Source organism: Cydia amplana, chromosome 4 (assembly GCF_948474715.1).
Source record: "Cydia amplana chromosome 4, ilCydAmpl1.1, whole genome shotgun sequence".
Classification (NCBI taxonomy): domain Eukaryota; kingdom Metazoa; phylum Arthropoda; class Insecta; order Lepidoptera; family Tortricidae; genus Cydia; species Cydia amplana.
The window spans coordinates 14,777,430-14,800,967 of record NC_086072.1 but is presented as its reverse complement, the minus strand read 5'-3'; the positions used below and the strand labels follow the sequence as shown (position 1 = coordinate 14,800,967).

General features: G+C 38.8%; 1 protein-coding gene across 1 annotated transcript in view; it reads left to right on the top strand.

Moving 5' to 3' along the window:
- LOC134647280 (protein artichoke-like) overlaps window positions 1-23,538 on the top strand; it is a 69,892-nt gene that overhangs the window by 21,252 nt on the left and 25,102 nt on the right. Inside the window, exon 2 of the mRNA XM_063501562.1 lies at window positions 22,716-22,806. The gene's annotated coding sequence lies outside the window, so the exon portion shown is untranslated. The remainder of the gene's footprint in view (window positions 1-22,715; window positions 22,807-23,538) is intronic.

The window sequence follows — 23,538 nt, the reverse complement described above, 5'->3', positions numbered from 1 at the left end:
CATTTTAGTGGTTTACAACCGAGTCATTAAGGACTAAAGCTCAAATTACGTTTACTAAATCCTATTATACGGCTATTTTATTCTTATCTAAGCTATGAAACATAAATGATCCTGGTTTTACCGTTTTACCTTGCGGCTAGCCATTTTATATTAAAAACATCAAAATTGGAACTGTCACTTAACTCTTCGAGTGGCATTGTCCTCCTCGAGGTCTCTACGGTAAGTGGCGGTGGCCGTAAGACGGATAGACATTAACAAGTCTTGAATGGCGGCACCTCAGATTGAACGATGGGTTGAGTGGCGCAGCTATTTTGGAAAAATATACGTCAAGTGGCGGGGCCTCAACGGGTGATTATCGCGAATTTGGCGCGCGTTAGAAATATGACCATTTCCCAAAAAAATGTATGAATGATATATATAAACTATATATCACTGAATTCAGCATAAAATGGCTTATTTGATTGTATACCAATGAATTCCATTCTATTTATGTGAATTATGCTAGACTTGTTCTAATCTCATATTACCAATTTTTTTCTACTTTCATGTATAAAAATACGTATAATTAGGAAATAAAACAATTGAGTGTAGAAAAGGCAGTATTTATGACTAAACAATACATTTAACACGATTCACACAGTTTATTTCATTTTTTATCACTGCGTATTGTTTTTGTTTGAATGTTCGCGGCTCGACAATCGGCGCGTAAGGTGGGCGAGGTGGGGCGGGAACATCATGTCATTTCTAACAAACTTTGTTTTACGCGGGAATTCGACCGTTAGGGAATACCATCCTTGTTTATTGACGAATGCATCTTGCAAGAGTGAGCAAGCTAGGCATAGTTTTAACGGTTTTATTTTAGGCGCGAAATGCAGCGTCGCACAGAGGCCGCGAGACGGTCTCTGCCAATTACGGGCTTTGTTATGACCGAACCTTCTCGCGACCGCGGCCAATTAAGGGAGTGTCCGCGTCGCGGCCTCTGCCACGCAGAGGCATATTTAAAAAAATGGCCGCGCCATTTCTCCTACCGTTCAACCGGAGGTGCTGCCACCCGAAGGGTTATCTAGTAATAAATTAATAAGCTTCCTATCAACGAATTACGAGTCTAAAACTCTGCTTACTTTGTATCTAAAACACAGTTAATTCTCGCATTACTCCTCATAAAACTCATAATTTTATAGCCGAATGTGTGTTCATAAAATAATACGCGCGATCAACTAATTTATAAAGGCAATCTGTCATAAATAGAACCGACTAGGCTCACTCAACTCACCGCCACATACCAAATTCGAGTGACGGGATATACAATTTGTTACCGATATCAGTGAACCGACAGAATGACCGGGATTACCGTTACCAGATTCAGTTGATGACCAGATAGAAATCTATTAATAACATTCGTCCAGCGCCGACGGACAGATCTATAAATGATGAGTTTTATTTCAGATAAGATCATATCGGATATCTCGAATGATTGATGGACTCCGTTCGATATTACTTAGGAATTCTATTACCTGTCCTCTGTATTGTTTTCTAGTAGGCACATTATAATATTGCCTTATTAGCATTTTTGATCTTATATGTACCAGATAATTTTAGATACTTTCCATTAGACTAGCAGTTTGATCGGTCATTTAGATCATTCTAATTTTTTAGATTCTGCAAATCAAATTAAATGTCTATTTGTGGACTCGTCTGCTATGTATTTTGATAATTGAATATTTAACAATTTTAATCATACCTATTATGGTTGTTAGTGAAACGCATTTAAACATTCTTAAATACCTACTGTATGGCACGTAAATTATAAATAGTGGTCAGATTTTTCTTTAATTATTCTACAACACATTTAATAATATCAAGTACCTAATATAAGAATATTTTAACACAATACTTATGATAAATGACTCAGTCAAGAATGAGTCTGCTTTTTTCTATAGCAAAGTCATGAGACTCGTGAGGTATTAATTCTAAACCAACATTTAACGTTCGTCAGTCCACCAGGTGGGTAAAAGAATGGCATGAATAAACAAAAGGCAGATAATGCAAGAGAGCCGCTGTTTCTGCCAAGTCATTGCGATGTATTATGTATCATTTTCTTTATTATAATTATTATACTTCCTGTGACAAATAATTCATTTGAAACTACATATTTATTTTGAGTTTAATACGCATCTCGGTATCGTGTTGCACGCCAATTTGCATACGTAAATGCGTAAAATATTCGCTGGTCTCAGGTGTTAAATAATAGTGAACTGTAGAATTAACGCTGATTTACTATTCAAATTACAAAAATACCAAAATGTTACAAAGTGTATAGTCGTGGTGAAATCTGTACTCCTAGTGTAAATTTCATTCGATAGCGTGACGTGACGTACGCGTTTAAGTGTCATTTTGTATGGGATTTTGAATTTTCAGAACGTCTCGCTTGGCGCACTGGTCCAAATAGACATAGGTACTAGGGCTTCCAATACCGGGATCCCGGTATTTCGGGATTCCGGGATCCCGCTTTTTAAACGCATTTTTCAATACCGGTATTTTTAAAGGCAATACCGGGATCCCGGTATTTAAAAAAATGGGGGAAATGCGCAGTATAAACCCTTTAAATCCATTAAATTCGGTTGTATCAAAAAGCTTACTAAACGTCAGACGCATCTAGAGTTAGACCAAGAAAAGTCTGCAACGATTTTGATAGCAGCGCGTGCAAGTGTTATATTAAACGTCAAACTTCTATGAAATTATGACGTACAAATAACACTTGCACTGCCAAGCGTGGCTCACTCCGCGATTTCGTCGCTTTGCTACAGGTAGCTAAAAGTATATCCGTTCCGCCCCAATTTTTGGGGAAAGCCATAAGCCGCGCGTGGCGCTGTCGCCACCTAGCGGCCATATCTGTGCTGATCGTAACAGACGCATTTTGTTAGAGAGTGAGTCTTCTGTACTTAGTACTATTATTTATTCTGTGGCACTGCGTACTGCGTATGCTATCAAAATCGTTGCAGACTTTACTTGGTCTAACTCTAACTGGTCTCTTTTTATTATTATAGCCCGCATTTTATTATTGAAACAAGATCGTTGCCTAATGCGTCAGATAAATATTTGGTGGTTGGTGGTGGATGAATCCTGAAGTTATGTGAGTGATGAATATGATGATTGATGATAGTGACATTAACATTAACTTATAATTTTATCAAAAATAAAACGAAAGAACAAGGATAACTGTAATAATGGCAAACCAATTTTGACGGAAATTTGAAAAAATGTTGTCTGGTTGGTTAAGTTGGACTACAAATGTGACTGGTGAGGTGAAGTCAACAAATTGGATAAAATTATTGCCAACCGGGAGTGTGAAATAGAATTATTGCAGATGGCGGCATTGATTGTTTATTGCCATAGTTAAATTTGAACATCGAGATTTTGAATGATTGAATTTATTGTTATACATACCTAGGTATATAGAATATTTTAATTTAAATATATGCAATTTGAATAACATTTATTATTAGATTATTTTATTATATGAAATTCAAATAATATAAAAAGTTAATGACACGTTTTTCATTACAGACATTTAAATTAAGCTAACGAAAAAGCATCAAAATGAATCCATTTTTGAATGTTTTTGAACAAATGTTGAGATGGTTATTTTAGAACTTTGCAATTTACATTCAAAACTGTTTTACATCTGTTTCATTTTAGCCGTATATTATTTTCATATTAAGTAAGCCGATAAAACGGTAAGTAGATAAACCCAATAAACCACAGTTTCTTATAAGTTACAGCGCCGCTGTAATAACTCTCATTAAGATAATATCTGTTAATTAATTAAAACTCTCGAATATTCCTTCCTAATGATCCAAACGACCAAAATGGCTTACAAGCGTGTAGGCCATTAATAGATAGGGATAAAATCGTTTTTTGAGAGAAAAGAAAAATAAAATGTAGGTATATCATGACTTGGGACCACACACCCGCTCGCTCGCGACATCTCCTGTTAGTGTAATGATATGCACATTTATTTGAAACATTGTATTTGCTGTTGAGATTTACATGTCGCTGTAGATACAAACAACATCTAGATTTTGTTCTAACGTAGTCTGGATTTATATGACAAAATATGTTTAACAGACAGTTTGTGACATTGAAGTTATTATTTTTGTTGTTACATTGCGTTGTATTAGTATTGTTGTTCGTTATAAGCACTATTTTTACTGGTTAAAATTTACGTCCAAACTTTTTATTATGGTTTTTACTAATCTGTGTTCAGCTCTTTTGTCTAATAGGTACGTACGCTAAGTTAAACAATAATAATTTGTACATGAATTGCCAGCCGCGGTGCCTGCGGATCGGAACGCTCGGTCAGCGTATCCGTTCACTAATCTGCATATTAGATGTACCGACAACTTAACATGTACGCCCGTCAAAACAACACCACATTGAAATCTGCCCTTTATGAATTATGTTAATAAGTATCAACCATCTGGAATAATTAAGTGCTCGAGCAGCAAACCGTACTTGTCTCACGTTCCCGCTTTGTTCGTGTTCTCTTCATTACAAACAGTCCCAAAGCGTACTCGCATAACTATATAAATAAAGATACGTATTGTAATTTATGTCTAAACATTATTCAGTCGTTAAAAGATATTATCTCGTTTTGATTCTAAAAGGTTCTATTGTGTAAAAGGTTGACAAGTCAATGTAGCTTATTTATTGGTGTGATCGATTTAAGCTCTCGCCCTACAATGTTTGCAAATAATATAAAGTCTCGATTCTATTAGCCTTTCGTAGAAGCAATAATAACGACTATAATTTCACTTTATGGGCTATGATGGATGGGTTTACCGTTCCAGGTAAACGGATGCTTATTATTAACTTTTTTGTAGTAAAGTGAAAAAAAGCTTCCTAAATATAAACAGTTCTATTATTATGAATACAATGGGCGTCCAGAACTGGCGGACCGAATTTCAATCAGTCACGGCAGTTTAACACTCTTAATCGGTACTTTTATTTTGTGAATCCATTGTCATTGACTATTTCGCCTCATTAATAGGCAGTGAAGCAGAAGGCAGAGAGCACGAGTTGTCTTGTTTAATTCAATACCAAGGCGCACAACATAAATAACTATTCATTATTTCATTAATTTAATATGCGTCAGTAGTTTACTTAATAAAATGCCTCGAATATACCTACTTTCTATAGTTTGTTTCTTTTAGCATTAGAAAAAAGGTAAATAATCTAGACGTGTCTTTTTATTGAAAAACAATTTAGAAAAATAAGCTATAGCAAATATGTAACCATTATGAATCATATTCGATTAATTATTTACATTCTTTTGCTTTCATAAGTAATAGTTACTGATTTTTAAAGAGCGTTTATCAATTAACCCTTTAACCGCTAGGGTCTGATATATAAGACATTACATATCCAGCTCATTTCGCCACAGTCTGATAAATAAGACAAAGATCTGATTTGTTTTTTACAGCACATTTATAACTCCCGTAACTATGCCAACCTTACTCTGCGTGGTACATTTACTGTCGGTGGCGATGTCGGCGGCAGATCGTAAAATCGGGCATATCGAGATATTCCTAGGCATATCATGAAACGCCGCCATTTCATGATCTGACCAAGATTAACCCAGGCGTATCACGATCTGCCTTATAAAAGAGGCGGCAGATCGGTCAGACCAATGTATTCGTTGATATTCCTAGCTTCATACCGGGCGCATCGTAAAATAATTGATGAGATATTCCTAGGCATATCATGAAACGCCGCCATTTCATGATCTGACTAAAATTAACTCAGGCATATCACGATCGATCTGCCGAATCTTTTATAAGACAGATCTTATAAAAGATTCGGCAGATCGATGGGAGCAATGTATTCGTCGAATTCCTAGCTTCATTCATACCGATCGCATCGTAAAATAATTGCATTTTTTGCCACTGGTGGCGCTGCATTCTATATGGCGCTGCGTCCGAGTCCAGTGTTGCCAGATCGTACCTTTTAATACAAGTTTATGTTCCTTTTGAGCCTTGAGGTTTGCTCGATATGGCTGGTGGTCGCTAGGCAGATCATGAAATGCCAGCGTTTCATGATCTGCCTAGGAATATCACCCATTGAGGTTTGCACGATATGGCTGATGGTCGCGCTAGGCAGATCATGAAATGCCGGCGTTTCATGATCCGCCTAGGAATATCACCCCTTGAGGTTTGCACGATATGGCTGGTGGTCCCTAGGCAGATCATGAAATGCCGGCGTTTCATGATCTGCCTAGGAATATCACCCCTTGAGGTTTGCACGATATGGCTGGTCGTCGCTAGGCAGATCATGAAATACCGGCGTTTCATGATCTGCCTAGGAATATCACCCCTTGAGGTTTGCACGATATGGCTGGTCGTCGCTAGGCAAATCATGAAATGCCGGCGTTTCATGATCTGCCTAGGAATATCACCCCTTGAGGTTTGCACGATATGGCTGGTCGTCGCTAGGCAAATCATGAAATGCCGGTGTTTCATGATCTGCCTAGGAATATCACCCCTTGAGGTTTGCACGATATGGCTGGTCGTCGCTAGGCAGATCATGAAATGCCGGCGTTTCATGATCTGCCTAGGAATATCACCCATTGAGGTTTGCACGATATGGCTGATGGTCGCGCTAGGCAGATCATGAAATGCCGGCGTTTCATGATCTGCCTAGGAATATCACCCCTTGAGGTTTGCACGATATGGCTGGTGGTCGCTAGGCAGATCATGAAATGCCGGCGTTTTATGATCTGCCTAGGAATATCACCCCTTGAGGTTTGCACGATATGGCTGGTCGTCGCTAGGCAGATCATGAAACGCCGGCGTTTCATGACCTGCCTAGGAATATCACCCCTTGACTCTTGAGGTTTGCACGATATGGCTGGTCGTCGCTAGGCAGATCATGAAATGCCGGCGTTTCATGATCTGCCTAGGAATATCACCCCTTGAGGTTTGCACGATATGGCTGGTCGTCGCTAGGCAGATCATGAAATGCCGGCGTTTCATGATCTGCCTAGGAATATCACCCATTGAGGTTTGCACGATATGGCTGGTGGTCGCGCTAGGCAGATCATGAAATGCCGGCGTTTTATGATATGCCTAGGAATATCACACCCTACTTATTTGATATGCCTAAATGTCGCTAGGCAAATCGTCAAACGTTGATGTTTGAACGATATGGCTGGTAGTCGCTAGTCAGATCATGAAATGGCGGCGTTTCATGGTATGCCTAGGAATATCTCGATATGGCCGATTTTACGATCTGCCTCCGACAGCGACACGAGCACGCTCGATCAAAAATTGTTAAGTCTTAAAATACACGTCAAGATCGCGTCTTTTTCTAATGCTAAAAAACAAACTATAAATTGCTACAACATTAAAAGACTGGACAAGGGAAACGTAATGACGAGTTATTTTTTTGAATTGTGTTATTTAATTACCATGTGTAAAAATATAATTGTGTAATTAATTTACCTAATATATTTACGTATACATTTTTCAATTTAACTTTAATAACTTTTCGGCTCAGATCTAAACTAAAGTATTTTTCAAACTCGATGAGGTAGGAAGACAGCTGTCATTTCAATACAATTTTGCGAGTTTTTTCGTTATTAGGTTATAATTTTATAAATTATTTGGAGACGACACCTGTCATCCTACCAATCGAGTTGGAAAAATACTATTAGAAACAAAGAAAATAATCCATATTTTTTATCCACTAGCTTCAAACAGGGTCTCTATTCTAAGAATAAATTTTATTACATAAAAGAGGCTTGGAGTGACTTGATTATTTCGCTTACTAAGTTTTTTGTACCTACTAGTGGAACGCCTACCCGAATGTTACCTATTCTTTTAAAGTACTCCCATTTATGTATTTCATTTATCGTTTTATAAATTGCCAAGACGTGTTGGTAGGGTAAGGCCCGGGTTTACGCAACGATCTGTCAAAATCAAAATAGACCTAACATAAAAAAAAGGTAATATTAAGCCCTTGCTAACAATTCACAAACCACAAATTCTAAACCCAATTCATAGCATTTGGCTCACAATGGATAACGTTAATTTATTTCGACATCGAATTGCTGAGGGTACAGACCCGACGCACAAAAATTAAGTAATTCATTGAAGTTGAAAGGGTTTGTGTCTGACATAGAAAAAAGCCTGGTATAGAGCCATCAGTCGGAATGGGTGCGCTTGGCTGCTCCCAACGGGCGGGATCCGTCAGCCGCTCCCGTCCGATGCATTCTTATTCCGATGCTTAGATAAACATTAATAAGTCCCTACGGTATCCCTTAACGTCTAAAATAGCGCGCGTTTAAGTTAAATAAATCATTTCCGGATGAACATTCCGACAGTTCAAGTCCGAACTACCTAAATGATTGTGTTTTCACTAAGCGTGACCGCGCGCTAGTTTATGTTCAGTTAAATACGTGTCAATTTGTTGCGCATGGTGCCCACCGTGCATTATTTACGTACACCTATATTATTAAAACAAACTCATATAAATTCTTGTCGTAAACTTGGAGATTTATAAACATAAGTAATCAGAATTCAAGTTGAGTTGTGTGAATAAAAGAATGGTAATGAGGTTTCCCAGGTAGCCCCTTGATGGAAGTCCATGAGTGCTGAGCAAGCAGGTCAAGCTCGCTGCTGGACGGTAATGAAGATATGCGAGTGTTCTCGAGCGTGTAAACAAGCGCCCCAGAGGCACTGTTTCTGTTTGCCCCCGCGGGATTAGTAATTTAAAAGTCAATGCGGACACTCGAAAGGGTCAATCGCATCGCGCGCCCTATATATTGAAAACAGATACCCTTTTCTGTATTCCGGTGGCAGCCCATGAAAGTTATAAGGGCTGAGTTGTTGAACTATGTAATTGACTTGGTTCTGCGGTCAGAGGCTTTGTTCTCCGCAGGGCGGATAATCGAAAACGCCTCTGGTTAGCTCCGAATGATGGGAGAAACAATGCGAAGTTGATATGTGGATTCGCCAGACGGTCCCTTGTTTGATTTGCAAAGAGCTATTTGCTCGTCGAAGACTGCGGCCGGAGCAGGAAATTGGACCTCGCCGCCGGTTTCTACATGGCTAACGTAACCAACACTTGTCCAATTACTTCCTTTAGAGGGGCTATTTAACAGTTAAGCACCTATACAAAAGAGACAGTCGTTTAAATACAACAGCGCCACCGTTTAGTTAATGCGCCACAATTTGTGACAGCAATATCCGGCTGACACGAATACTTGTCAGAGCGCTAATAACGCTACACGCAGAAACGAAAACAAAAGAAAACGGGAGCGAGCCGTGACGCCAGTCATAAAATAGACAAAAGTGTAACTGCAACACGAATACTGTGCTATTTAAGTCTGGAGCGGTCCCTACACCATCAATTTTATTTTCTCGCACAAAACATGTCGGCTGTCGCTACGCATTATACCCGAAGCGCCACACGCAACATTCGAACAGCGTTTTATTTTGGGCAAACGTGGACGTTTCCCAATGATTGACTTATCCGGGGGTAATTTGAGAGGCTCTCGCAACCTGCCGGTCTGTCAGACGCTCCAAACGGCATCGTCCAACCCTGTCCGACGCCGTCGCCGTTGCACTCCAGCTCCGAGTCGCCTCAGTAATCCTACACCGATTGCTCTCACCCGGCCGACCACTTTAAAGTGCCGTGACAACTCCTTAATGTCATTAGCTCTCCGAAATATCCAAATCACTATACTCAACAATTATTAAAACATTCAAGATTGAATTTCTTGAAATATTTACTCATTACGACGCTTTAATATATTACAATTTGAAACTTAATTGTTTTGAATTTTAGTGTTATTCGCCACTGAATATCGTATTTCCATCAACTCCGTTTCAAATGACTGTCGCCGATGCATGCAATAAAAATGAAACCAAGCCTGGTTTGGTATCTATGGAGCATTATTTCATAGATATGTCGTGTAGAAAACGGCTCTCATCGATAAGAGGCCGTGTAATAGTGATAGTGTAATCAAAAGACGATGCCTCCTGGGGCGCGGTTTGTCGCCTTTCTTGTTTAAATAAGCTTTTGTTGAATTATTTACATAACCAATGTTTATTAAAGAATGTTTCACATTTACTTACCCCAAGTCTCTCAGTATTTTTAAATTTACTTTAACGTCCAACAGTTCACAATCCTAAAAGAAAAATGTGTAATTGAATCTTGTACATCCACGTTAAACGTCAAGTTTACTTTTTCAAGTCCCTAGCTCCTTTTAAAACGAAACACGGACAAATGGCTTTGTTTTACTTGGAAAGGAAATATTGACGGTCCCATGTGATTTCGTTCCATGTTTTAAAAGAAAACCAATACGGATGCACCATCTGCGTGTTGTCTTTTTCAAATAGCCGTGAGTACTATATGTAACTTAATACGCGCCTCGTTCGAGGGATATCGGAACAAGAAACGTTCTTAGTGGCTCCCAATACTACAAAGACGTGACTTCGAAGAAAACATACGAAAGTAATGATACAAATGCAAAGAGCAGGCTTAGCGCGAAATGAAAAGAAAATAAAAACGCTGGAATCCAGCGGCGTTCGCTGGCTTAACGCATCACCATAATTCAATCGTGGATGGCCCGCTCTTTTGCTACCAAAAGGAGCAACGAATTTATTACAAAGCTCGTATAGTTTGGAACCCCTACCTATTATTTATGGCACTGAGTTGGTCTGTCACAAAAAACGGACGGGTGTTTCGAATATCGCAGCGGGCGACTTGGAAACATAAGCTGCAATAACACGCATTTCCTCTGCGCTTAAAAAAAGTGAGTAAATCCCAGTTGCACATTCAATGCCGTCATTTTCAATAGTAAAATCTACTGACCATTTTATATAGCTACCGTATAATCTGCATACGTATTTGGTGTGAACACCGTATACTATAAATACGAACAGTAGGTAATCCAAATTGAGAACAGGCTGGCGTTGCGTACAAAACACGAGTATCAATTCTGACCATGTGGTGGCAAATGTGGGAACATCGCCAAGATGTTGCTCTACTAATGACTTCGTTACTTCATTGTTGTGATATTAAAATGTAACTACCTTGGCAGATAAATAATTGTGCTTAGTTTAATAGAAAGCTAAAGCATTGGTTATACGTAGGTACTTACTACCATATAGATTAATAGGTACTGTACCTACACATAATTATCCTTATTGCTTCTTACTTGAAGGACCACTTTATTGCGTATGTTGAGCAATTTCTATACTTCGGTCTGCCCTCGATTTTTATGTATGCTATTCAATTTACCTCCAGGTGGTTCCACTTTGAAATCGATTGTCGTTTTTCTTTTAAATCCTTGAAATTTGGAGTACGTTTTTTACCTAAACCGGATATGAATTTAGAAAACATTAGCTCCATCAGATGCAATAGAAAAGCGCCATTGAAACGTATTTAGAATTAACTGAAGATCCTTTAATTCTTTACGAGAGCGGCTAAGTCCCCTTTTGTCATTCAAGAACACTCGAAAAGCAAAGCCATTATAAACCGGGTCTAAATATGTATACACGCCTTAAACCAACTACGTTATTTACTGTAAAAGCAGATTCAACAAACGGAAGACATTGGCGTTCGCAGCGATCACTTATAATCCTCAAAATGAGACAAATATCACGAACCGGGTCAACGGCTATCTTCTCACGTTTGTTGACGCTTAAAGTGTGATAATATATATTAAATGGATCACTAGAAGCGACCGACGGCGATAAATAAGCTCTTAAAACCATTACGTGTCACGCAAGATTTACTATGTATGGTAACGACAATTTTTTCCGACGCACCCGACAGCATTGTAGCTTGTAGTTTGTAGTTCTAGGAATGTCGATTCACATTTTAACAGCGATGCTATCATGTTATTTTACATGTAATTAGTATTTATTATCAACCGGTTCTGGTACGCTCGGGGCTTATAATGAAGTCTGGGCGATCTTTCGTGTGAAAGCGAGCTTAACGTGAATTATGTGGTTACGGGACGCTAGAGTTAAGCAATTAAAGCTGTTTTTATGTGTTTAACACTAACTCCTTAGATACGGCATGCGATAATCATACAATTTATAGCTATGCCACAATCCTGAGGAACTTTTGGATAATAAAATAATTTGAATGCCCCAACCACAATAAATGGGAATAAACTTTTGGCCTTTCAAATGTATTGGACCAAAAATGTTTCCTAAAAATATTTAGCATAGTCCAAATGCCGGAGCTGAGATTGCAGCCCACACAAATCGGTAGCGTGTTAACAAGACTTTTATCAACAAAAAACCGTGCTACCGTCCTGTGAGAATTGGCTTGCCATCTGGTGGAAAGGAGATCCATCGTTGGAATTAATGCGATAGTTAACGCCTAAATAAACTGACGGGGCTCTTCGTCTCACCCCGCGCCTATTCGACCGTTCTTTCGGAATAAATCATAATGATAATTGAATCATATGCTGCGTGTCAAAAGTAATTAACAGACGCTGCGATACGCATCTCGGGCACATGTGTTTTTTTAATAACGTCGCCTCCAGTTTCCTCTTGCACACGCGACTCACGCTCGAGATAGCATCGACATAGAATATCTTTCACTCATATGGAGTTATTACTCTATCCGGCAGTGAATGAGTTTATTAAAGTCATTGTGAGAGTAAATTGATCTGTGAGCCCTCGTCGAGCGCGGGCGCAAACGCTATCGCGCTAGTGAAATGATGACATCTCGCTTCGAATACTTGTACGCCTGGCTTAATCACCGGCGTGTGTCGAAATATTTTTGATAAGGTCACTATATCTCCGTCATAATATTCTCAGTGAAGCTTTTTATGCCTATATCTACTTAATAACAATCAAAGGGTTCTTTATTTCTTTTAGAATGTTATCAGGTTATCACGATTGACCTTTTCCTTTGTACATAAAAATACACGCTAACGAAATTCCCTTGCCGTAAAATATACCACATTTCGGACGCACTTAATTTGAATGTATGTACATTGGGCAGTTTGTTGTTCTATAAATCTTGAGAGCCAATTTATCCGTAAGATACTTAAATTCGTTCCATTAACATCGTATCCCGTATTAAATTTGGCCGGCGGCGAAGACTGACAATGATTGGCCTAGCGCAGCCCCAAACGACCGCTGCGATGGGCTATAAAGGTGTTTCGCAGCCGTACACCAATTACCTTAATGTAACTACCATCAAAACAACCTTTTTAGCGAATCGCTTTTCCGCTCTTTCCCACGGAACGTTTGCTCCTAATGAAATTAAAGGTAAATATATTATGCGAGGAAAAATAACATTCTGAAGAGCGTCGCGATGGACGTTTTATGAAAATGAGAGAACCCCGGCGAGATTCGTGTAACGCTAGCTAGTCGTTACGGGAAGTTGCGCGTTTTTCAAGCCTCTGGTAAAGATGAAGTATTAGAGGTGTCGCTGCCCGCCCCGCTGGTAATGAGACTCGCGGGAATACGAAGCAATATCTTAATAGGTACAAGCCTTGGCCCGGGGTGACAAATACACAGAATTTACACGGAAACGGTAAATAATTTATAACCAACCCCCTTGTACGTTTCCAACACGGCGCTGACAAGCCGGAAGATAACGTGAAGATGCTCTTGCAAAATATACTGACGTTAAGTAAAATTATTGCTGACGAGGGAGTCAAAGCACACCTCGTTATGGGTTTAGTAATTTCGCAACGCAAGCACTTCAAAGCTTCACTACTGGGGCAAACAGATTCCACTAAAGGCATTAAACAAACTAACGCCTCACTTGTCAAGCATTGAATTTATGATGTTATTACCTGTATTGCGATACCGAGTATTACCATATCGACAACATCAAAGGAAAGGTTGAAGTCATACAGATAATAAGTCGAGTACTTCAAAGAACAATCGACGGCTAGCGTAAGATCACAAATTAGGCACCCGCATTCATTCATTTTATGATGCCAACCGTCTTGCTACCCTCGACTCGAGTACTGAAAGTTGAATATGAAAGGGTACATAAAATGGCCATAAAACTGTTGAGGAGGAGCGGAGTGTGCGCTTGGAACTCCCGAGCACATTGATTTGTGTCGAGCAGCTGTCCCGAAGCGTTAATAACTTAATTCGTCAGAGGCGGCGGCACGGGAAGAGGGTTTTAAAATGTCGTTACATGTGCGCAGGCGCCGAGGAAATGTAACAGCTAATGCGCGAGCGTGTCGAGGATGAAGACGTCACTCTCGACGTGCGACGCGACGCCGGAGTGCTCCTGCTGAGCGATTTGTGCCTACCGTCATCTTTACAAACTCACTTAATCGACTGTTAAAAGCGATCACAATTCATCAAACTATTGAATCATACATCAACACTTTATAGCTTGAAATACATTTAATGCGACGGGATATTTATTCGATTATTGGGCCTGAGCTAAACGGCATAATATATACGTATATTTAGTGTGACACCAGGAAATTGAGTGACAGTTATTATTAATTCGAAGTTTGGATTTGGAGTTTCGAAGTCCCGCCCCCTCATCTCATCATTGAGTGTGCTTCAATCGTTCCGGTGAGAACTGTCCTCGTAATTATTTGTACACATCCACAGTGACGCGGACTCGAGTGCGGTGAGAGATGTTCGTGTCAAAACACTACTTCAAATTTAGATACAGACTGTCAAGCCCCTCTCGTAATAATTCATATCCCGGCGCGCTTCGCTGATGTGAAAGCCACTTCACTACGTTGTTAAGTGTCACTAAGATTCACCTTAGCACTTTTATAAAACTAGTCAACTAAAAATATCTACAAGAGCGCCAGGGCGCCATGTAGAAATCGTATATACTTATATTCTTGGATGTATATTCTTAGATGTAACCTTTAATTGGAGACATGCTCGCAGTTTCAAGTCGCAATCGATAAGTCGTGTTTGATTGTACGCTGGTGGAATACTCAACGACTTTGCTATTAGTTGGTGGTTCATTTATATGCATTCATTAAAAGAGATTTTATTAAATATAGGCTTATGCGGTGATGGCGTTTGAAGCCACTTACCTATAAATAATGTCACAATTCACAGGAACCGTGTTTGAGGGTCAAAGAAATCTAACTCCATTAAAAGTTTGCTTGTTTTCAAAGTAAATACAGCGTGTCGTCTCAAAGGAAGCCCTTAAAAATTAATGGAGACATCCTGATTACTTTAAAGATCCATGGTATGCGTTATGTTCGGGACACTTCACTACATCTATTTTCGTGACCAAAGACAAGTTTACGGGCTTTATCTGCTTAGTAACTTTGAATTTGTTCTTTAAGCAAAGGACATAAATTCTGGTAAATATAGTGTTAATCCGGGAGCGTATAAATATCACACCGCGGGCGTGACAGCCAGTAAAGAATTGGATAAAGAAAACGCATGCGGGTAATATTGTGACTGTCGCCGCCATTGTACTGTTAATATTCGAACCGCCGGGAGAATATAGTTCTGATTCCAAAAACGAACACGAGTCGAGTGCGCGCAGCGCGCGTCAGATTATAGGCATAAATTATTGGGCACTTTTGTTCAAGTGAAAGAGCTGACTGGGGCCATTCAATTACTCGGCTGAGCCTTACAAGGAGTACCGAGACTTTTTCAGATGTTTGTGTAAGGGATTAGTTGGTGATATCTGTGCCGGTATCTTCGTGAGATAAGTACGAATATACGTCAACGTCGGACGACTAAGCCGATTATTTTAAATGTATTCACTTCCTTAATGGACGTCGTTTTTCACGTTGCGCTCCGTGACTACGCTTACTGACTTACTGAAGATTTTCGTTTATGATCCGGTCAATGACTGTTGGGGATTAAAGCTCACTTGCATCTGACATTTATTAAATTATTTAATAACTACCATACTTATTAAATATTAAAATTTCTTAATTACTTATTACTTCGTACTGAATTGAACACACACACTAGTATATTATACACACAGAAAATTGACAGAGAATGTAGTGCATTACAATTTATGTAAACACTTACCTAATATGTGGCTATAAACGAGACCACACGTGGACCTAATAAAGTGTTCAGGTCGGAAAAATAAACAACCCGAGTCTCCAGACGTGCATACGTTAGTAGCCAGAATGATTATTGAAATGAGCCAAAAAATAAAGTAATAACAAGGATCATAGCTACCGCCCACCTGCGTTGGAAGTCATTGACAAATGTTGCTCTCCGAGCTCCCGGGGTGCTCGCTCAGAGGCCCAAATAATATACATATCATTATTCTACCCTGCTTTCTCATAAATATTACTTACAAATTTGCCTATCCCATGCGATGTAGGAGCAATTTTTTACCGGGAACGAAAACTTGAAAATGGCTAAAGTGACGGACGCGTGACGTGACTGGGTCGGCGGCAGTTTTACAATGAGGTTAAAATTGGAGTGCATTATGTAGGTATACAAACAGACATGCAAATTACTTTGAAACATTAAGAGCTTCATACCAAAATTAGGTTAGGAGTTTCAAAATCCTGCATTTATGATTAGGCTAGAAATTAGCTTAACTTTCGGGAACAGAGCAGTTCTTTTGCGTATTATGTTTGACCCAAAAAACATACATACAAACAAAACATACTTAGGTATATTTCTTAGGACAATCCATGCAGATCTTGATTGCACTTTAGAAGTATTTTTTTAACATCAGCTGCATAAATGAAACTTTCAATTAACCTTTATATTACCTCTCTCTAAATATGTGTGTCATAGGTACTTATAAGTAATATTAGTGAGATTACCCCTTGATTACATTATGACATCACATGACAACCATGAGCCATGACGTCGTCGTTTAAGTCCATAATTTAATAATTACGAAGTGAGTATAACAGTTTTATTTTTACTTGCTACACACCACCACAATTTTACATGGGGTGTTTTGCTAGGCAGGTGGTCTAATTAATTAGTAGGGTTCCCCCTTACCATCAGAGGGTTGAAATTAAATGTGTATTTTGCATTTTTTCACCCCCACGACCCCGTGTGCTGGCAGCCGCGCGTTATAATTAATAATAATCTAAAATACCTACCTATCCTGTCGCGGAATGTTGGGAACGAAATTGCCTTAAGTAATTTACTTCTTGTACAAATAAATGTTAATATTATAAATGTTAATAAATGTTATATAAGCTGCGGCTCCCAGTCTGCGCCGGTCCGTCACCGTAAACGCCAGCTCCTTATGACACTCCTCGGTACGGAGTGAAACATGTCGAGCGTTTTTCGACTTAAAATACGTGAGTGACCCGTTTGTAATATATTTAATATGTCTGTGTCTCACGGAAGTTTTGTTATTAAAATGTTAATATTGTTAGGTACATATTTATAATTTCTAGCAAGTTTTCACTCGGGTAATCATTACTAAATCAAGCAATTGTTTTTGTTAGTTATTTTGTGATAAAATTTAGAGTTCGCTTTAAAAAGGTGAAAAATCTCAGTAATTATTTATCATTTTATGATACGCATAGTTTTCATTTCTCATAGCATTCCAAATTTCAGGTATTTGTACAAAATATGATAAAATAAATCCAAACGATTGAAACACGAATTTAATTTATCGCCTAACACTTGTGTGTTAGGTGCTACTTGTCACCCGTCGCGTGCTACCTGCGAGGGTGGGGACGCTATATCACTTGTCTACATCACATTACTACGTTATTACCGCCGCTACATGTTGCGTAGGGTAGTAAAGGTTAACGCTCATCCCTTAGGTTTTTATGGCAACCCTGAGATGACGGTTTATAATTACTTTTCCCTTAAATGTGACCTGTACATCTGCGAAGCCGGCATTCAAGTATGTCAAAGGTCGTTGTAGCTTTCATCACTGAAAGGTTAAGTTATATTAGTAAAGGAGACGCGAGGAAATTTATTACAAGAACGAAATCAATGAAATTAATAGGAAAATGTATAATATAAATTGGTAAAGATATAGGTACATACGCATCACGTACTTCTTATGTGACTTTTTTATTATAATAATCATAGTTCCGAATCTAGTGAGAATTTGAGATTTTTAACCGCCTGTGGCACTTATAAATTTTAACTCTGAGATACAAATGTAATCATATTTTTTTTACAGTTACAAATGTAGACATTGTACAGTAATACGAACCAAATAATGGTTGATTTAAAATGAACGAAGCAAACAAAATTCACACATCGGCATTTGAACGAGCTTTATTGTACTTAATATGTAATTGAGGCAAATAGTTGATATGCGTTATGTTACATTAGTGAATAAGTAAGTAATCACGATTTACGACTATGTAGTTTGCGTTGAACGGTACATTTCAATACCAACTATGTACATACATAATGTATGTACATAGTAATATTTAATTAAAATGTGATTCATTGGCAGAAAGAAAAATTTTACTAGAAAACATATTTATTAAGGTATAGGTATGTAGATTTCTTTGTAAGTGTAAGTTAAATTCGAATATTATTTACAACCCTTAAAAATAACAACAGCATTTGAATAATCTCGCATCAACTTTGCTTACCTTAGTGATGAAAACTTATGCCGTCGTGGTTTTTTTATGCAACTAAATATGTAAATAGTTGGTACTTCCTTGATACTAATAAGTTGCTAATTAATCCTCTGGTCCTTATAGACGCTTCTATCACCAATTTAATTGATTATGATGAATCAGTAGCGCTCAAGTCAGTATTTTATTATCCTAAATTCTTCGCTAGCAAACCATGTGAAGATTCCAACCAAGTCAATGATAGATTGAGATAGATAGATATATAGATAGATAAAGCGTTTATTTGATTGCTGCAAAAACACACAATTAAGAAAATAGGTATATAGGCAGAACAGAAAATTACACAATTAACATAATACACAATCGATTAAGACAAAATACAAAATCTTACAAATATTAGAGACATATACATATAACAACGACAGGAATAGTGGAAACACTTGCAGTGGTTACACTGTGTGCATTGCAGCAACATCAAAAGGGTGTCGACTCAGCTATACGCTTCACTCTCTCGAGCAAGGCACTGATATTCTGCCGGGACCCAGATCACGTGATGAGTGTGATGTAAAAGTGTGGATGAAGTGATAGTTTAAAATAGTTAAAATGCAGATGTTGAGTGATAAATGTCTCTAAAAAAATATAAAAAATATGAAATACTCGTACATAGTACGTAACGACTTAACGAGGTTAGGAAGAATACTTAATTCCACTCGGAGTATGAATAATTTTAATATAAAGTTAGTGAAGGTCACCAGAGTGGAATGACCCTCAAGTTGGAAGTCTACAAGTGTTCTTAAGAACTTCAGAAGAGTACAACCTTGATACCGCACTCTGCCGCTCCAAGATTACACTTTCACTAAGTAAATTCTCCCAATTTGCTGTTTCAATCTTTAATTTTTGAGCTTTGTTGTTTTATTAGGTAACCCGCAAGAATATGAAAATAAACTTCGATTTGCTACCTGCGTTCTCTTTATTACAGCATTAATTTACCTACAACTGGTTGTAGCACCTGGGTCACAGAATAAATAATAGTACTAAGTACAGAAGACTCACTCTCTAACAAAACGCGTCTGTTACGATCAGCACAGATATAGCCGCTAGGTGGCGACAGCGCCACGCGCGGCTTATGGCTTTCCCCAAAATTGGGGCCGAACGGATGTACTTTTAGCTACCTGTAGCAAAGCGACGAAATCGCGGAGTGAGACACGCCTGGCTGGGTGCATGCCTACTTTTCTCTAATGCTTGTTATAAAGGCTGTAAGTAACTATATGTAAGTAACCCGTGGTTTATAGTATAAACCACGGGTCGCCTCGATAAAATCTATGAAAAACTACCTGTTCAGTAAAGGAAATGCCCGGCATTCGGTCGAGTCGCTAGTAAACCACTTGAATGGGCATACAACGCCCACTTGGACTATTACTTACATGCCTACATGTCTTTATACCATTCAGTAGAATAAAATGATTACGCATTGCTGGAATATCGGTTCCGTTCATTGAGACGCACGTTTCTATTCGCCGTACGCATAAAAAGGTTTATGTTACAATTACATTCTCGATGTAACGACTCAGTATAGTACATACCTACTTAGATGAAATTTTAGAAATTGAGTAGGGATGTGTTAGCCTGACATACAATTTTAAACATTGACATTTAAATGTCACCAACACCTCTCAATTTAACACCTGGAAAAATTCTCAACACGAGCTTTATAAATAAAAAAATATGACGTGTAGAAATGTTTTACGTGGAGAGATAAAGGAAGTTACGTGGAGTATAGTAATTAGTATCGTGATGTAAGTACTCACTTTTAATAAAATATGATCAATTGATCACTGTGCTTATTAACTGTCACCGGTCATAACGAACTTGAACGTTAAGAAAATTTCTCTCCTCGCTTTTTAGTTTTAAGGGTTCCTAATACTTAAAAAGTTAAACGATGCAATATTTAAAGAGTTTTCAAAGAAAATTAAGCAACCGTTCGCGACGGTGTGGATTCGAAAAGCGCTCCACCCTGGCTGCAATACAACTTTGTTAGGCACGTCGAGTTACCTCGTTACAAGCGCAGTAAAAATTACACAAGTTAAACTGGAATTAAGCTGCGATGGATTTTTTTCCAGTTATGCAGAGTAAAGTTTTCTGTACTAATGAGCTAGATTGTTAGCTCGCGCCTGGCGCCGCCTTTGTGGCAGGTGTTTCTATTTAGCTTTGCTCTGCAAACTTCATTAATATTAAAAGTCCTAGCATTTCCGTATATAACAAGTTCCCGTTGCGCCGTCATGAATAAAAATTGGTAACAAATGCCCCGAGTCGCGACAATACCGCATCTGAGTTAGTTAGCCGATAATTGGCGCGGAGTTGCAACTGTAGCTGCTTCAGCTAAAATTCAGCTTATTACAACTTAAATTAGGTGCAAAACTAATATAAACTTCCTGAATAGTGCGATAAACTTTTTACATTCAAATTAACCATTACAAACGGTTTGTCGTAAGAGCAAACGTTTAGTTAATAATACACGTATTCCCCATCAGTTCATGATACGACTGTTATTGGGCCATAAAAACATAAAAGGTACATTATAAGACCCCACGGCGAGGTACCCCAAACAAGCGCTTATCTAACGACGATTGATCCTACAGTTGTAACAACCGCCGCACATTATACTAACACAATTAAACGTGTAACGTATGGGGGTGGCCGCTGAAATTTAAACCTTTGATAATGTAGGGGAATGGTCCACAGGCTCGTATTCAAACGAACTGCTCGAAGATCTGCGTCTAATATACCGACCACTTCAGACCGAAGGTTTTAACCGAAAACGCCTATAACCGGCACGACTGATGCAGACTGACCTGTGTAATAGGGTCGCCATTTACATGTATCATACTCAAACGCAGCGAAGCGAAATTGCACTATCCACTTTTTAGTTTCGTACACAGATCCGACGTGCCCCTTTCAACTATAGCGCCCGTATTAAAATAGATGCCCGTCGGCCGCTCCGCTACGATACACGGCTTTAGATAAATTCCCTCCATTTTTCTCGCGCTCACGAGCCGTCGCCGTATAAATGCTTCGAGTGTCTTTTTTTGTACGGGCAACCGGAGGAATTACAACATTAATCAGCCGAAATGAACCTTTTAGCGAAATGTCAAAAGGTTTACGAAGATCTTCGTGGTAACGAGGCGCGGTTATCCATAATGAAAACAAAAGAATGCTCACTCTGTTATCCGGACATCGACGCGCGTTTTGCGCGGACGGGCCGGGCGCGCTGGCTGGTCCACCGCTTTCTCTTAGATAAGCCGAGTGCTCAGGCTCTTTGTTTGAAACACTACATTAATTTGAGCTAGTGATGTAACCCCGTGGCATTGTTAAATTGATTGTAAGAGTGTGTATGCCCAGGTTATTCGTAGAGATGGAGATATCGCTGTTTTTTTATCTGACCGGTGATAAACCATTCCATTTCACAAATGCTTTTACTTTTTATAAAATTAGATGTTGAAAATAGGTTCTGTAACAATTGAGTGAGTCTGAAGTCGATTTGCGTTATCGCGAAGGTTGGCTACATTTTGGTTGGTGGGTCGCTCGGTCAGCCGGCGCGGGGTCCACCTTTCCGCTTGATTAGAGGGCACTGGTTCCGCGCACACCTGTGCCTCCTGTGACCTGGCTTTTCTGCACGTTTTGTTTCGGAATTCGGGACGTTTACCGGAGAAGTTTTATCGTTAGATTCGAGCTATGCGGGCGCCGTCCGAGCTCGCTCCACGGAAACGGGAACGGAAGGAATCACCATTTTATTCGTTTCCTAGACAATTTCATATTATAAGTTATAGAAATAAGCATTTTAGAAACGTTCTCTTGCATTTTTGTTTGTGTATCATACTTGCCTCGAAATGAGAACGAAAACGAATTATGAGGATGTATAAAAGAGATATTGCTTGTTTATGAAGGTCTTCTTTTATAGACCCCTAAGGGAGAATCTCCTTTATCGATGCTTTATAATGGTAGTAACTGTTACCCAAAGAGATAATAAAGTTTGTGAGTTTAATGCGTTACAAATGTAAGGGCATTGTATTTCATTCATTGATACGCGGTTCTGTTGAAAAAACGTGTAGGGTTAAAGGGTAAAGTGTAAGGTAAAGCTAGGTATAGCGTGATTTTGTACCGCTTTGTTAAAAATGTTTTTTATTGTTTGTTTTAGGAGATGCGCAGGAGTGACTTTACTCGTGGCTTCCACTCATGATTCGACGTAACGGCACATCATAACAGCAAGCTGAGCTGCCTACACTTAGGTGAGTAAATACTAGTACAATGAATAGCCAATACAAGTTTACAGATGGTGTATAAGTTTTAGAATAAATTAATGAGTTTTCAAAACTTATTACAAAAATAATACCTATGCAACAAATGGATTTTTTTAACACGTAAACTATTATTAAATGACAAAGTTAACTCAATAACAGTTAGGTAGTTAAATTAAAATAACTAAAACTAAACTTACCTATAAAAAATCCCAAAAAGAACACCCCAACGTTGATAAGTACATTACGACGCAGCTCAGCGCAGAAAAAAAATCATGACAGAGTAATATTTTCCCAATAAGATTCAAATCCAATTAGAATTCAAAGTACGCCAGGTCTAGATAGAATATAAAAACCCTGTACAAAGGGCTTGTAAAAGCTTACCTAGTCGCCTAACAGGGATCAACCCCCATCATCCCACCCAAAGAAAGGGGTGATTTGTATCTTTTTTCAATAAACCAACACCTGTGCCCGCACCATTTGTTCCACCATTCTAAGCTAAGCCTTGTAAATGTTGGCCCATTTGTAGTGAGATTGAAAAACTGTTTCGTATACTGACTGCAACAGTTTGTTGGATTCACTGCTCCTAATATATCACCTGGATGGGGAAGTTGTACACGGAAACAAAGTTTTGTTTTGACGGGAATTGTGACATTCTTGTCGCCAATTTATATGGTTTCGTGTGAGTCGTGTGGTTTCATTAATGAATTCATTCATTCAACC